Below are 13728 nucleotides of genomic sequence, written 5' to 3' on the forward strand. Positions count from 1 at the left end.
AAATTTTAAACATTTCAAAATTTTCCTTGCGTACTGGCACACAGCACGGGATCGTATACACATACTTCACACCATTTTACGACAAATTTACTCATTGGCACACAAAATTGCGTACCATTGTGAGGACAAAATTTGCGCAGGTGTCAAGGTGGCGTAAGTCCCGTATTTGATGGATTGTTGATGTTCATGCTGTCGTGTGCTTTGTTTATCTGAGTTGGTTTTTGTCTTATAAGCAATTCGCTTTTAACTTTTTCCAAATTCTCCTCAAATATTGAGCTGTCCAATATAATATGCCATCTGCAGTTGCATTAATGGTGTTAAAGTTAATGTTTTGCCGCAAAGGCTGAGTTAGATTTTTTTAGTTTTGCATAAGTTTAGATTTTGTGGATAGCAAGCAAATGTTTTCCTCCCTTTCTTTTCTAAGATGACTTGAATATACAGTATAATTCTTCACAGTCTTCGTTTTGTGCTGTCATATAAACCAGGTTTATAGTTTTTGTTGTGAGGCAACTCTTTACGCATTTCCCATTTTCATATGCAGTTACAGCAATATTTTAACTTTGCTGTCAGTTAACTTAACTGATTTGAAGGGACTGCAAACAAGAGCATGTTTCGACTCGCCTCTACTTGGCGAGAGCGCGGGTTCAGCAGCCACCCATCTCTGGCTTTGTGGTTGTTTCTTAAACTTTATGATGGACTACCTTAGGAACGCTAATAACTTTTTCCAAAATGAACAGTTTCCACATGCGACAACATCACATGTATGCGGCATTTCGCTCTGACGTCACTTGACGTCACGCTTGTTTGCCCCCCCATGTGCTTGAGCCCATGACGATTGCAACCGGACGTGGCGTTATTTGCAACCCAGCGATATTACAGTATTATATTCTCTGAGGAAAGGATCACTGTGCAACACTTTGAAAACATCCGACGAGACTTGAAGTCGTCCTTGAGTTGAAAGTGACCAGCTTATCATTATTCTCATATCTTTATGATAGAACATTGACAAACATACTGCATCATATATTTCATCCCTTTGACACTGCTAAAGGTTAAAGTAAAAGTTAGTTTTTTTGGACCTTTTTGTGTTGCAGTTCTCTAGAAACAGCCCAAACACTTAACAGGAAGACAAAGTCGAACCTGCTATTTTCTGCCTCGCGTAGATGAATCAGCCCGTCTGTGTCACCGTCTGACAAGTACTCTATACTGTCGTCAGGCATCTAACGATCAGATTGCCGGATGGCGTGTTGCTGTGTAAAAAGCACAGGCAAATAAATGCTGGATGTACAGTTTCCGCTCTGTTGTGGTTATTTTGCAGGATAAAAGAGGCTTTTGCAAAGGAGTGGGAAGGTGCTGATTAAAAGTGTAGGAACGAGAAGTTATTTGCATGATGGTTCATTTGCATTGTGGCCAAGTGGTATTGTGTCGACCAGATCCACCAGATAATGTTCCAATAAAAGAGGCGAAAAACAGCAAGGTATCTGCCCTCTGCTCAGTGTTTGGTTGTTCTTAATATTCCGTTTACATCCTCAAGGCCTATTTAATTAGACTCCTGCACTTTGTTGTTGCATGATAAAACAGCAGAAAGGAGAATATTGTGAGCGCCCTCCCTCATTTTAAACATGAGCTGCTTGGTTTCTCGTTAATCTTCAAGCTGTATTCAAGTCAGAAAACACAAGATCAAAACAGCCAATGTGCACAACATTACGAGTTGTGATGTCTGATGCTTTTAAGCCTCAGGGAAGGGCCAATCTAGCATGTAAAATAATAATGATTACATGCCGTGGCCAAGAGACCTGCATTAACTGAACACTGACAACCAGGAAGTGATTCATCATGATAACGAGGACAGAGATGGATCCATTTACTCAGAACATTGCAAGCAAAGATGGATGGATGAGAGATCTGCAGAGAAGGTGTGCTGACATTTGGCGTCTTGATCAATCTTTGCCTTTTACCTAGTATTTTTTGCAAGTATGACAAAAATGCAATAATGTTTTTTTGCTTGTTGGTCACTTTACCGCAGCGCAATGATGCTAAATACGATCACATCTGGAACTGATGATGTGTCAGCTCCATTTATTTTAGTATCTTACACTCAAGTGATTGTCCGTTGCAGGGTTTGTTGTGTCAATGAACAGGGAATCCAGCTCATATTTTCCCGTTTTGTCACTCTCTCCTCCTCTCCTATGTAGGACGGAACGTGTGTATAGATATATTTTCAGTGTTATCAGTCCCCGGAAAGTAGAATTGGAGATCATCCAAGGAACAGATTGTCCCACTTTTACGTCCCGTAAAAGTAGAGCGGCCAAGTTGTGTCCTCTATATTGCTCTCTTTCATTGGGTTCTTACCCTTCAGCTTCCCTCATGCTGCCGGTGATGAGGAGTAATCACGAGCACTCAAGGCCGGCTCAATCACAGGGCGGACAGGATGAGTCACTGAAACACGGAGACAGTGGCTGTTGTTTGTTTTGTACTCACTCACCATCACAGTTTGGAGGGTGGGTGGTGCTCCGTTGTGTGGGGCTGGCTTGACTGGGGTGTGGTTAAATCCACAAATGGGGTGTTGGGTTGTTTACACCACAACAGTTATTGTGGAGATTTAAATAGTGTGTCACAAACATTTAATACGTGTGAATATACTCGTTACTTCGTGGATCATTTCCAGTCTTATTATGAGTCTACAGTGGAACCTTGGTTAGCGTTATTAATTCATTCCGGAAGGTCTGACTCTCCACTCAAGTGAAAAAAAAGACACTCTTTAGTGTAAGTTTGGCACACAAAAGGATAGAAAATTTGCAAAACATGCACCAATACTGTGTTTTTCTGACAAATACACCATATGGTGGCGCTGTTATTAAACCCTAAAGTTTGACCTCCTAAGTTGGATTGACTTGAAATTTCACAAAACCATCACAATATTTGGTACATACCTTTCGGGGACTGACAAAAGCATGTCATGTCATGTTACTTTATACTACTTTATACAAGCAAGATTGGTTTGGGCCGCTCGGTGGTCTAGTGGTTAGCATGTTGGCAACACTAACAGTCTGGAGATTGGTAAGACCTGGGTTCGATTCTCCCTTGGATTTCTGTGTGTGTAGTTTGCATGTTCTCCCCGTGCGTGCGTGGGTTTTCTCAGGGTACTCCGGTATCCTCCCACATTCCAAAAACATGCATGTTAGGTTAATTGGAGACTCTAAATTGTCCATAGGTATGAATGTGAGTGTGAATGGTTGTTTGTCTATATGTGCCCAGTCCAGGGTGTACCCCGCCTGGGATAGGCTCCAGCATGCCCCCGCGACCCAAATGAGGAGAAGAGGCATAGAAAATGGATGGATGGAGGATTGGTTTGAAAAAATGGCTGCCATCAAGCAAACTTTGCAAGGTCGCATGCAGGGTTAGCAACTGATTGCCCATAAGCCATTGACCATTTGTGTAGTGGTTTTGAGAATATCTGTATTACATGTACTGCACACTAGCATATCTTCCAAAGCATTTTGAGCAGAACAAAGGTGTCCAAACATTTTCTCTCGAGGGCCGCATTGTGAAAAGTTAAGGAATGCGGGGGGCCACTTTGACATTTGCATATATTTTTTTAATATTTTGTAAAAAGCCTAAGCAAAGCGTACAGTATACTTAAATACAAAGCTTTTTGTTATTAACTGTAAACAGGACCAACATTCAAGCTTTTTCTCTTTACATAGTGCCTTTAGCTCTATTTTCCACATTTTTCCTTGCGTTTTTTTGCTTAATTTTATTTCTACCATGTGCTGCGGCCCAATAACAATCGAGCCCTAGACCGCCAATGGCCCAGGCCAGCACTTTGGACACCCCCGGTGTGAAGAAACATTAGTTTGTAACTGTTAAGCATCCATGCACTGACATAAAAAAGTGGACATGTGTTGTTTGTGGCGCGTTTGTGGAAATTTTGTGCAACCAAAGTCAACATTTGCTTAACCAAATGATTATGTGTAGGATATAGGTAGGTACTTGATAGGCGATAGATACTGTAGGTAGGAAAAGGGCAAGAATTTTGGTTATGGCAGTTCGTGTGGAACTTGCTGTGACGTCTGTTCCAAGGAGCGTGTGGGTGGATGTCGGAGATTTTTAAAATAGTTTTTGGATGACATGTAGAACTTTTGCCTACACCTGAGAGTACCTATCCCCAAGCCTCGCAAGGCAAAACACGCCCTTTGATTACGTATGGGTTGAATATATGCAACCTAACCATTCAGACTGCTGTCGCATCGGGTCCATATCGGATTTATATCTACATACAAACGAGGCCTTGGTCGGATTTGAACATATCAGAACAACCTGTGCCCGGACACGGCACACATTCCCCTGGCTTAAGCCATTGCTCCGTGGAAGCGCGGTAATGTAGTCCATTGATTCAACCTCAAAGAGCCATATCAATGCATAGCTCTTCGCTAGCACTCTTGTGTCTCTTTGGTTCCACCTAGTGTTTAAACTAAGAAGTACATAACAGTTAAGAATATGTTATGTGTGACTCTTAGTCCATTCAATTTTTAGACTTTGATATGGGCCATTTAAAAACGGATGTAGAGCCGCATTTGGCAAGTGGGCTGTAGTTTGGACACCCCTGTCCTAGAGGGTGACACCAATCTTCATTGTATCTCTCACTGTATTTCTATTAGGAAAGGTGGAAGTTATAAGCGATCAAGTTATAGTCATTTATTTGTTGTGTCCTGGCCTACCTCTTCCAATTGTACCAGAGGAGTGGGAGTATACAGAACATGAGCGCGGACCAGTGCGCTCACACTAGCCAAACTTGCTGGACTTTAGGTGTTAAGTGGGCCCAAGCACAGCTCCAATGGCCTAGTGTGAGTTTGCTTTTCTTTCATGTGAGTTTGGACAAAATTACACTATGTTAGATGGTCAACTTTAAGCGTGAAAGATCAAGGAATAGTGTACTTTTTGTGTAGTTGTTTTGTGATGAGCTGCTTAAAGCAGAGGACGTTAATTTGGACATTATTTTGTGTTAGAATTACTCAGACTGACATCAGCTGTTGCTTACTGGGCCAAAGTTTATATTTTTACGCTTTCTGGAAATCTTTTAATGCAGCGACCAACTGTTTAAGTATTGCGGCGGACATTCCGTTATTCTTCTGAATCATTCAAGAATAGAGGTGTCACAAGATCTTGTGTCACAAGATCTCGCAAGATTAAAACGTGACAATATTTCTCATTCTGAAAAAAACTCTTGTGGGCACTATGCCTTGGGCTATAATGAATTAATTAATCACACAATAAAGGAAAATGAACTTGGGAATTTTGCGGGCCTCAACATATTGTCTTATGTATGCGTGTCTGTTTTCCTCATCTCCCTCCTCCTAACAGGCAGGAAGAGAGTTCACTCTGTGCATTGGTTTCAGCACCTTGACGTATTTGTTCTGTAGAACAACAGCATGAACGGAGTGAGCCCTTTTGCTAGTCATACAGTCTCTTTCTCTTGGTGGGTGGAGGCAGGGCCAGTATCACACACACAGATTGCAGAGTGTAGCCTCGTGACGAGCAATGTAAATTAATGTAAGACAAATTAAATTAGTCATATATTGCCATATTTTTTTATTGTACTTTTCTTAAAAGTAATGGTAAAATCTCCTCTCGGCTCAGTCCCGTAGACCCAATCTCGGGTATCATCTCGTCTATTCAACTAAGTGTCTCGTGACACCCCTATTCAGCAACCATTTGATTAAATACCGTTTTATTGTCTGCTCTTGCATTGCTATGAATGGGAAAAATATCTCTTTAAAAATAACAAAATAACATTGAAAAAATAATCGCAAGTTAATTATTGAAAGCCAATAAAAAATGTTATTAACAGCCCTGATTTTATCCTATGGCTGCCTGGAATGGATTGTGTCTGACCGTAGAGCTTCCACATATACACAAAAATGGAATAGCTCTCAGCGAGGGAAAACATTTTATATTGGGCACAAACATCCACCTTTTTTATCTTTAAATATCTAACAAAACATAGCTAATCTTGCATCTCAGTAATTATGTGGGTGATTGAATTTGTCAGCCCCAGTTGTCCTGAAAATAAACATCCAATAAGCATCTCTGAGCTGCCTTCCAGCTCAGTCATCCGCATCCTCACCTCACCAAGGACAGTTATTTTTAGGAAAAACGTTCACCTCAAAGGTTACACCAAGCTGGCCTGATGCTTCAAACACGTATGCACACGTGATTCACGAGACACCACACAAAAGGTGTGGATGTAAGCAACATGCTAAAGCAGTCAGCTCGTGCTTGGCTCGTGTTGATCAAAGTGGGCTATCTTTCCCTTCAGACTGGATATAATTGGGTCAGCTGGAGCAGGCGCCAAGGGCCTCGTTTGGGCTAAACTTGGTTGGATGGGCTGGGAGACCTCGATGTAGAACACATTTGAGAGTGACTCTCCCGTTTACTGTTTGTCCAAATATCTCACATGTTAACCAAATTTACAGACACCTAATGAGAGCCAATATAAGAAATTGATTAAAAATAGTGTCTTTTCCGGAAACAAATGCTGAAAGTAATAGTAGTGGTAGCAATAGCAACACTGCATGCAAATTCAGATCTGTGTACATCTCCCTCACCCTCATCTGCTATTCAAGAGACATTATGGGATACCCCCTGAAACCATAGTGGTCCTGGTCCAATACAACCAAATAATGTATTGTGGTCAATTTCTCAATTATGATACTGAAAGCTTCCGCCATTTTCAGTAAACTTACGAGTATCTGCACATGAGATGACAGAATGCACAGTAAAATGAGGTGGGAACAGATACCACAGTGGCACTCTGCAACAGGTCAGCCTCTATCTGGCAACATTAAAATAAAGCAGGCTCAATACATCTTCCTACTATAGCAAGCCACGTTTTATACAGTATACATATCCCAGAGCCCGTAATAAAGCAAAAGCAGCCACAGACAGATGGCAATGAGGCTTAAGCCTTCAGGGTGGATAAACAGCCACAAATAAACTGTCTCACAGTGACACATTCACTTACCTGACATGTCCGCTCATGTAACTGTAACACTGCGAGACAAAAGTCAACAAGACGCTAAACGAATGCTGTTAGATATGGCCGCCAGAGCAAGGACCGTGCCACAGCACCTGTCAGGGACCATTATAGTTTTCACACCTACTGTGGAATGTAATGTAATGCAGTGTAATGAAGTGTCTACTGTACTTATCACATACACTTTCATTCTCCACTCACATTCTCCTCACCTAAAAGCTTCTGTTCCCTTGAAACAAGAGAAAGAAAAGTTAACAAAGTGGTCGCTATGTTTGGGGAGAGCAAACAAGTTGAATGTAACACAACTAAGCAAACGTGGACAACTTAACACTACAGCAACATCTATATTATCATGCTGTGGCAGCATGTAGCAGCAGAGTAGCTTCAAAACTTAGATAGTTACACAATTACCAGTTCCCGTAAATGCTCTGAGGAACACCTCTATTCACTTCAGTGTGGTTTACAAAATCAATAACTGCCGGGGTCCAAAAAACATTGGCATTCACAGCGGTGGCTGTGGGTAACCTCCTGATGTAGTTTTTCCCACAAGATGGAAGTAGCTGCATTTGTTCATGAGTATCATGAGTGGTCTGCTTCCAGAAGATTTATCTACCTCTGCATCCACTTTGAAATGTTGGTGTGAAACTAATGCATGTCACACTTGCAGTACGCATCACCGGTATCAGTGCTCCTTACCGGTACAGTCGTCCCTCACTACATTGCAGTTTGAGCATCGCATGTTTACAATCCAAAGGCAAAACTTGGAAATAATTCCAGGCCGAGGGCATGTTTAGCTAGCAAGCTCGTTGCTATGTGGAGAACGTCATCACTATCATTATTGGCAGAAAAGCAGGCTACGTAGCATAAACACAGCATGTTACTGAGCTAACTGGTTAATTTATTTATTCTAAACTTAAGAAAGGGATTAAAATGGAAAGGGGAAGAAAAAGAACTTAAGAAGGCAAACATTTACCACTTCCGCATGGAATGGTAGGAGAACTTTTTTTCACTCTATCTCGTCAAGCATGCCATGGCTCGAACATGGCATCCAACAGTGTTAAGGTAATGTAATCTAAGATAATGTCATGTTTCATCAATGTAACATTACTGATACCTAGTGACCTGAATCCAACACATCCATATCTTTCTATATTTTTTACTAATAATAAGCCGTAGTCAACCACAAAACAGCAATCATTTATTCATTCATTATTTTTGAAAAACTGCAATAGAGCGCAGGAGCGATGTGGTATAAACAAAGCATAATAAGAGTGTAAAGGTGGCAATAGGCAGGGGCGGAAAAACAGGCAATTGCCTAGGGCACCCAAATATCTCATAAAAACTGATTATTGATTTTTTTCTTTGATTTAAAGTACATATTACTGTTTTAGTCTTAATTCACTTGCTTAAAAGTACAACAAATGCGTAATCTATGATTGTTTCGACTGCTCCCCCTCCCTTCTCATGCAATAGACTATTTCATGTTACAGCACAAGTGAAGACTGATTCCGGACGACAGGAGCGAAACAAACTTAGAGCTACCCCAGTGGAGCGGAGAAGAGGAGAACGCGAGAGGAAAACAAACTGTTTTAAGTACAGAAGGTGTCAACCTTTTTCACAGTCACAACAAACATAGAGACTTGAGGGCGGCATCACCGCTACTGTAAGTGTCACCAAGGAGAATGCAGTCATTTTAGAGATGACGCTAAGAGTGATGCTTTTCATCACAAAGATGTGAGTATTAAAGCAGTAAACTATGTTAAATGTTGTTTAATGTTCTTATCAATTACAGTCAAAGCATTGAGATGATGCACTTGTTAGGTAATAATAATCCCCCAGGAGGATTTTAAGGACTAGCTCAGGAAATAGGAGAATTTTCTCATATTCACACTTTTTAGTAGATGATAAACATTAATACAGTAGACACCCCTACAACGTAAATAATTTGTTCCGAGAACCTTTATGTTATAGGGATTTTATGTTATACGAAGCGAAAAATACATGTAAATAGCCTAATCCAGTCCAAGATCTTCCCAAACTCACCCCTTTGGTACTTCAAAATATTCAAAGTCCACCAAATATGGTGGGAAAATATAAGAAAACGTTAGCATAAACATAGTACAGTAACATTCCAATATAAAATAAGGTAATAAATAAGATTACTGTAAATGAATAAAACTGAAAAACAAAAACAATCCTACCGTTCACGAGATGTCTTGATCAGGAGCTCAAGTGGAGGCAGGAAGGAGGAGGAGGACTAGCCTGAGTCGAAACGCGACTCAAAGAGTCTAAGAGTCAGCTGGTCTCAGACAAACATACATGCACTACACGATAATGCTGTGTGCAAAATTTTAATTTGTAACTTAACTTAATTGTTTAAGTTAGTTTCAGGGGACTACGAAGAGGAAGGAGGTTGAAGGGACAAGCCTGTCTCTCACACAAACTCACGTACTTGCTGTATAAGTCAGCCAATGAGATGAGAGCGTAGGCGGTGCCCCGATAATCAGCCAATGAGAGCGTGATGCGTCAGAAGGCGTCACCAAGTGTTAGTCTGAACTTGCACCGACTTGAGGCATTAATAAAGTTGATTGAAAAAAAAAAAAAGACTTGCACTGACTTGTCGCTTTATGTTATATGGAATTTCTTCTGTAATACGATGCAAAAACTTTACATAAATTCTTTATGTTCAGTGGAATTTATGTAAAAGGAGGTTTATGTTATGCGAGGTACTACTGTACTTAAAATCGTTTTTGGGCGGTATATAAACGTGGCTACGTAACTAGCAAGTTAAGTTGACAAATAACTGGAACAGATTTCAAAAGCGAAAAAAGTGGCCTAATTTACATACTCATATTTTGTAAAAATTTAAATAAAAAAAGGACAGATGTGGAGAGCACCAATGACTAGGTTAGTCTTGGGCCCCCAAATGATAAAATACACCCCTTACTATAGGGCTGTTATTTAATGTCTACAGGGCTCTAATAAAGGTACAAATCGTATTTAAGAACGTAATAAACAGGTGTTCTATGCTCTCACTATGAAAGTAGTCAATTTATTAATATTAAATCCTACTTTGCGGAAATTCACTTATAGCGGTCGGGTCTGGATCCAATTAACCGCGATAAACGAGGGACGACTGTATTACAACATCACTTCTGTTGCTGCTGTATTGTGCAATATACTTGTTAATGAATGACAATGTGATCAAAAAGAGATACCTTCCCCTTTCCACTTTCTCAAGCACTCCAAATCATTATTAATTTGCTATCTATATTGAGTTTTCATAGTTCAGAAATCACAGCCTCTCTCCAATTATCGCCTGCTTTCAATAAACGCCTCGTCTTCTTTGTGGTTTGGTAAATAACTGCTCTAGGTTCTAATTAGGGCATTTATGATACTTTTCATATTATTTAACAACCACACATTCATGCTACAGAGTGGTTTTTGTCACTTTTGAAATTTGAAGTTTTTTTTGAAGTTTTTTAGTTTACCAGCAAATAATGTCAGCAAAAAGTAAAACTGGAGTTTGTCGACTTCTATTTAATGGTGGATGTGTTGCAGTTTGTAGGATGTGTTTTTATGGCTGACAGATCTCCCTGGGGGGACTCAGCCTATATGATAGAGGCAGTGCAAACAGCTCTGTCTGCTTTGGCTTTTAATGAGCGCACAACAATGAGGCATTTATAAATTCATTAAAAATCATATTGGAGGATAATCCTTGCTTCTCAATGTGAACATTTCCACAAAGGTACTCTCTATCCGTGAATGGGTGTTTTCCTCAGATAGTGCTTCTTAGTAGCTACATCCAGCTGTAGCCCACTTTAATCCCCCCGTGAGACCAAGTGTGGGAGCATCTTGGCGTGAATTTTGCATTTCTGCTTCACGGGCTGCAGGTTGCAGCTAATAAGAGGCGAGTTGTACTCTTCCACAGCAGTTAGCTGTCACTGGAAATATTCTCTCAGTATGTCTGTCTTGTCTCCAGCAAATCCAGCAGCATTACTATTCCACACAGCGCAGCATGTCACATCTGCCGGACTGGGCAGCCAGTTTATTGACCCCTGCTACCCCAGTTGTACGGAACAGGGCTGGTCAGAGAAGAAGTGCATTAGAACACACAATGCTGCTGGACATGATCTGAATCACAGACATCCAAATATTTTTATTTCGAGCTTAGTCTGCTGCACAATTGTGTCATAATCCTTTTGTTTTTCTGGCATTAGCCACAAACATATAATCAGTCAGCTTCTCTTCCATTGATAAAGTCAGAGCTTTGTCCCATTCTGATCACTTGCTCTGTGTGTGAGGTGGCCATTAATCTTGGTGGGCACACTCTGCTCTAAATTACCCTACTTGTTTTCTTTCGGTATTTTTTTTTCTTTCCAAATAAATCCCCTGAGAACACTTCTCAGATCAAAAAAAAAAAGCTTTTCAAGCCAATTTTGCTTATTGTGCATTACACCGTGAGGGATCGGTCTTAGGAGGATGTGCAAAGTCAATTAGATTGCAAAATGCAGGAATGCAACACAAGCAGAGATTATGCCACACACTTATACTTGTATGTTTGTGCATAAAAGAATTAGGGCCACACAGAGATGAAATTCGAGAACACAGTCATACAATTATCAAAATAAAGTCAAAATATGAGAAATATTTTGCAATTTTACAAGAATAAAGTCATAGTTTTACCAAAACAATGTGGTACTGTATAATATACATACATACAGTAAATTGTTGAGGATCTTTTCAACATTAGTAGACTAAAATCATAATTTTACCAGAAAAAAGTCAATATTTTAAAAATGCACAATTTAACAACAGTAAATCCCTAGTATAACAATTTTTTAATACCTTTTTTTTACAAACTCAGACTAATATTCCACCCATAACCTATAACCAGTTTTCAAGAAAAAATTATCCAACTTTAGAATTGTGATATTACAATTTTTTAAAATAAAAACACACAATTTATTCTCATTATTAATACATTTTTGTGGGACAAAAATACCACTTTATTCCCTTAACATTCCTTTTTGTCAAAAACAAAATACAATTCTCAACAACTTCAAAAAATGTTAATATATTCTCATATTGTGGCTTCTTCTTGTTTTAATATTATTCCTCCCCCCCAAAAAAAATCACATTATTCAAGTAAGGATACAGCTTTATTGTCATATTACAACGTAATATTACAGCTTTTTTCTCAAAACATATTACTTTGTTCTCTTAACGCTACTTTTTTCTTGTAATATTACAACGTTTTTCCTTGCAACAATACAACTTGCTTTATTAACATTGTGACATTATCCCCCGCATTTTTGTTTTCATTTTCAGTGTGGCTCTAATACTCATAACACTTTGCATTGAAAAACTAATGATTTCTTCTCATTTCCACTCCAACACAATACAATTAGCAGCTACAGAATGGCCATGCAGTGTAATCATGAGCCTTTTTCCCATGTGTTTCCATCCATGTAATGCCTTGTGCTGCACATGAATGCAATGAACATACTGTATACATGCACGTTACATGAAAGAGGTGTCTTAACAAATCCCACAGGGTTTAATTATGGACTCTGGAATTTCCCCTTGTGGGACTAATAAAGGCATATCTTATGTTATCGTATCTTATCTGATCTTATGGCCAAAAAGTTCCAACTCATCTAATTTAGAGGCATGCTGTTTATCACTATGACTCTCCTTCATGATTTAGGTATTATCGGGGATTTTTTTGTGCAGGAGAAACAAAAAGTGTTAAAGGTGGATGACAAACTGTCTCTTTTCTCTTCCTGCCCACTTACAGAAAAATGTGAATCAGCCCCCAAAGGACTCATTTCCCACTTCTGCTCTGTCACATATTTTAGGAGCCGACACTTCACTCTTGCATCACCTTGCAGCAAAAAGGTACTTTTGTTTCTATGCAATTTGCATTTTAAACACATACAGCTGTAAGTTTTGACCTTAAAGTCACAGTTTATCACAATTCACATAACTTCAAGCCATGAATGAGTGAGTAGTAATAAATGAATACCTTTCAGGTTGCAGTTCAGGCTGCTGTTTGTTGTATCCACAAGAACCTCCTTGAGAAACCAGAGAGGGCAAAAAAAAACAAAAAAAACTGGGATCATAAAAGTATTAAATATCCAGTTGATTAAACATAGTTAACGGAAAACATAAAAAAAAATAATTGTGTTTTTTTCCCCTCTCAAAAATCACATTTTCAAGCCTTCCTTCCAGTTAGTAAATGTGCATCGGCATGAGGCAGCCTGAGTTACTGTATTGTGCAGTCTGTCTTTCTCTTTTTCCCTCTCTCACTCAAGCACACACACACTTTCACCTCTTCAGTGCCCCAGTATAGTGCATGCTGTCTCTCTTCCTTCTCGCCGTACTGATGCCTCTGCACCGTCTAACTCTCATTACTCCTCTCATTAGCTCAGCCACTCTATCAATCAAACATCCCATCATACATGTATGACTTCCTTTCAATCTTTGCCCAGCTCACACTTACAGTTAATACTTTATACTAGGGATGCTCCAATCAGGGTGCTATGCTGCCAATTCCGATACTGATCATCCAGGACTGAAATCGGCCAATACAGATCACATGGATTCATTATACATTAATTATACATTTTTCAATTTATTTATGATGAGTGCCATTGGCCAGGGGAGCCGCATTAACGGGAAAAGCCAGG

The 13728-nt window shown here is 39.6% G+C and overlaps 2 protein-coding genes across 3 annotated transcripts in view; one reads left to right on the top strand and one right to left on the bottom strand.

The window, feature by feature from the left end:
* The window catches only part of LOC129168268 (SH3 and multiple ankyrin repeat domains protein 1-like), a 49737-nt gene extending 36272 nt beyond the window's left edge, over positions 1-13465 (bottom strand). Inside the window, exon 1 of one of the 2 annotated variants that reach the window (XM_054753354.1) lies at positions 13065-13465. The gene's annotated coding sequence lies outside the window, so the exon portion shown is untranslated. The remainder of the gene's footprint in view (positions 1-13064) is intronic. The other variant, XM_054753362.1, reaches the window with a different exon arrangement.
* The window catches only part of LOC129168418 (cytochrome c oxidase subunit 6B1), a 210160-nt gene that overhangs the window by 100625 nt on the left and 95807 nt on the right, over positions 1-13728 (top strand). The gene's annotated exons all lie outside the window — the stretch shown is intronic.

This window comes from Dunckerocampus dactyliophorus, chromosome 2 (assembly GCF_027744805.1).
Source record: "Dunckerocampus dactyliophorus isolate RoL2022-P2 chromosome 2, RoL_Ddac_1.1, whole genome shotgun sequence".
Lineage (NCBI taxonomy): Eukaryota > Metazoa > Chordata > Actinopteri > Syngnathiformes > Syngnathidae > Dunckerocampus > Dunckerocampus dactyliophorus.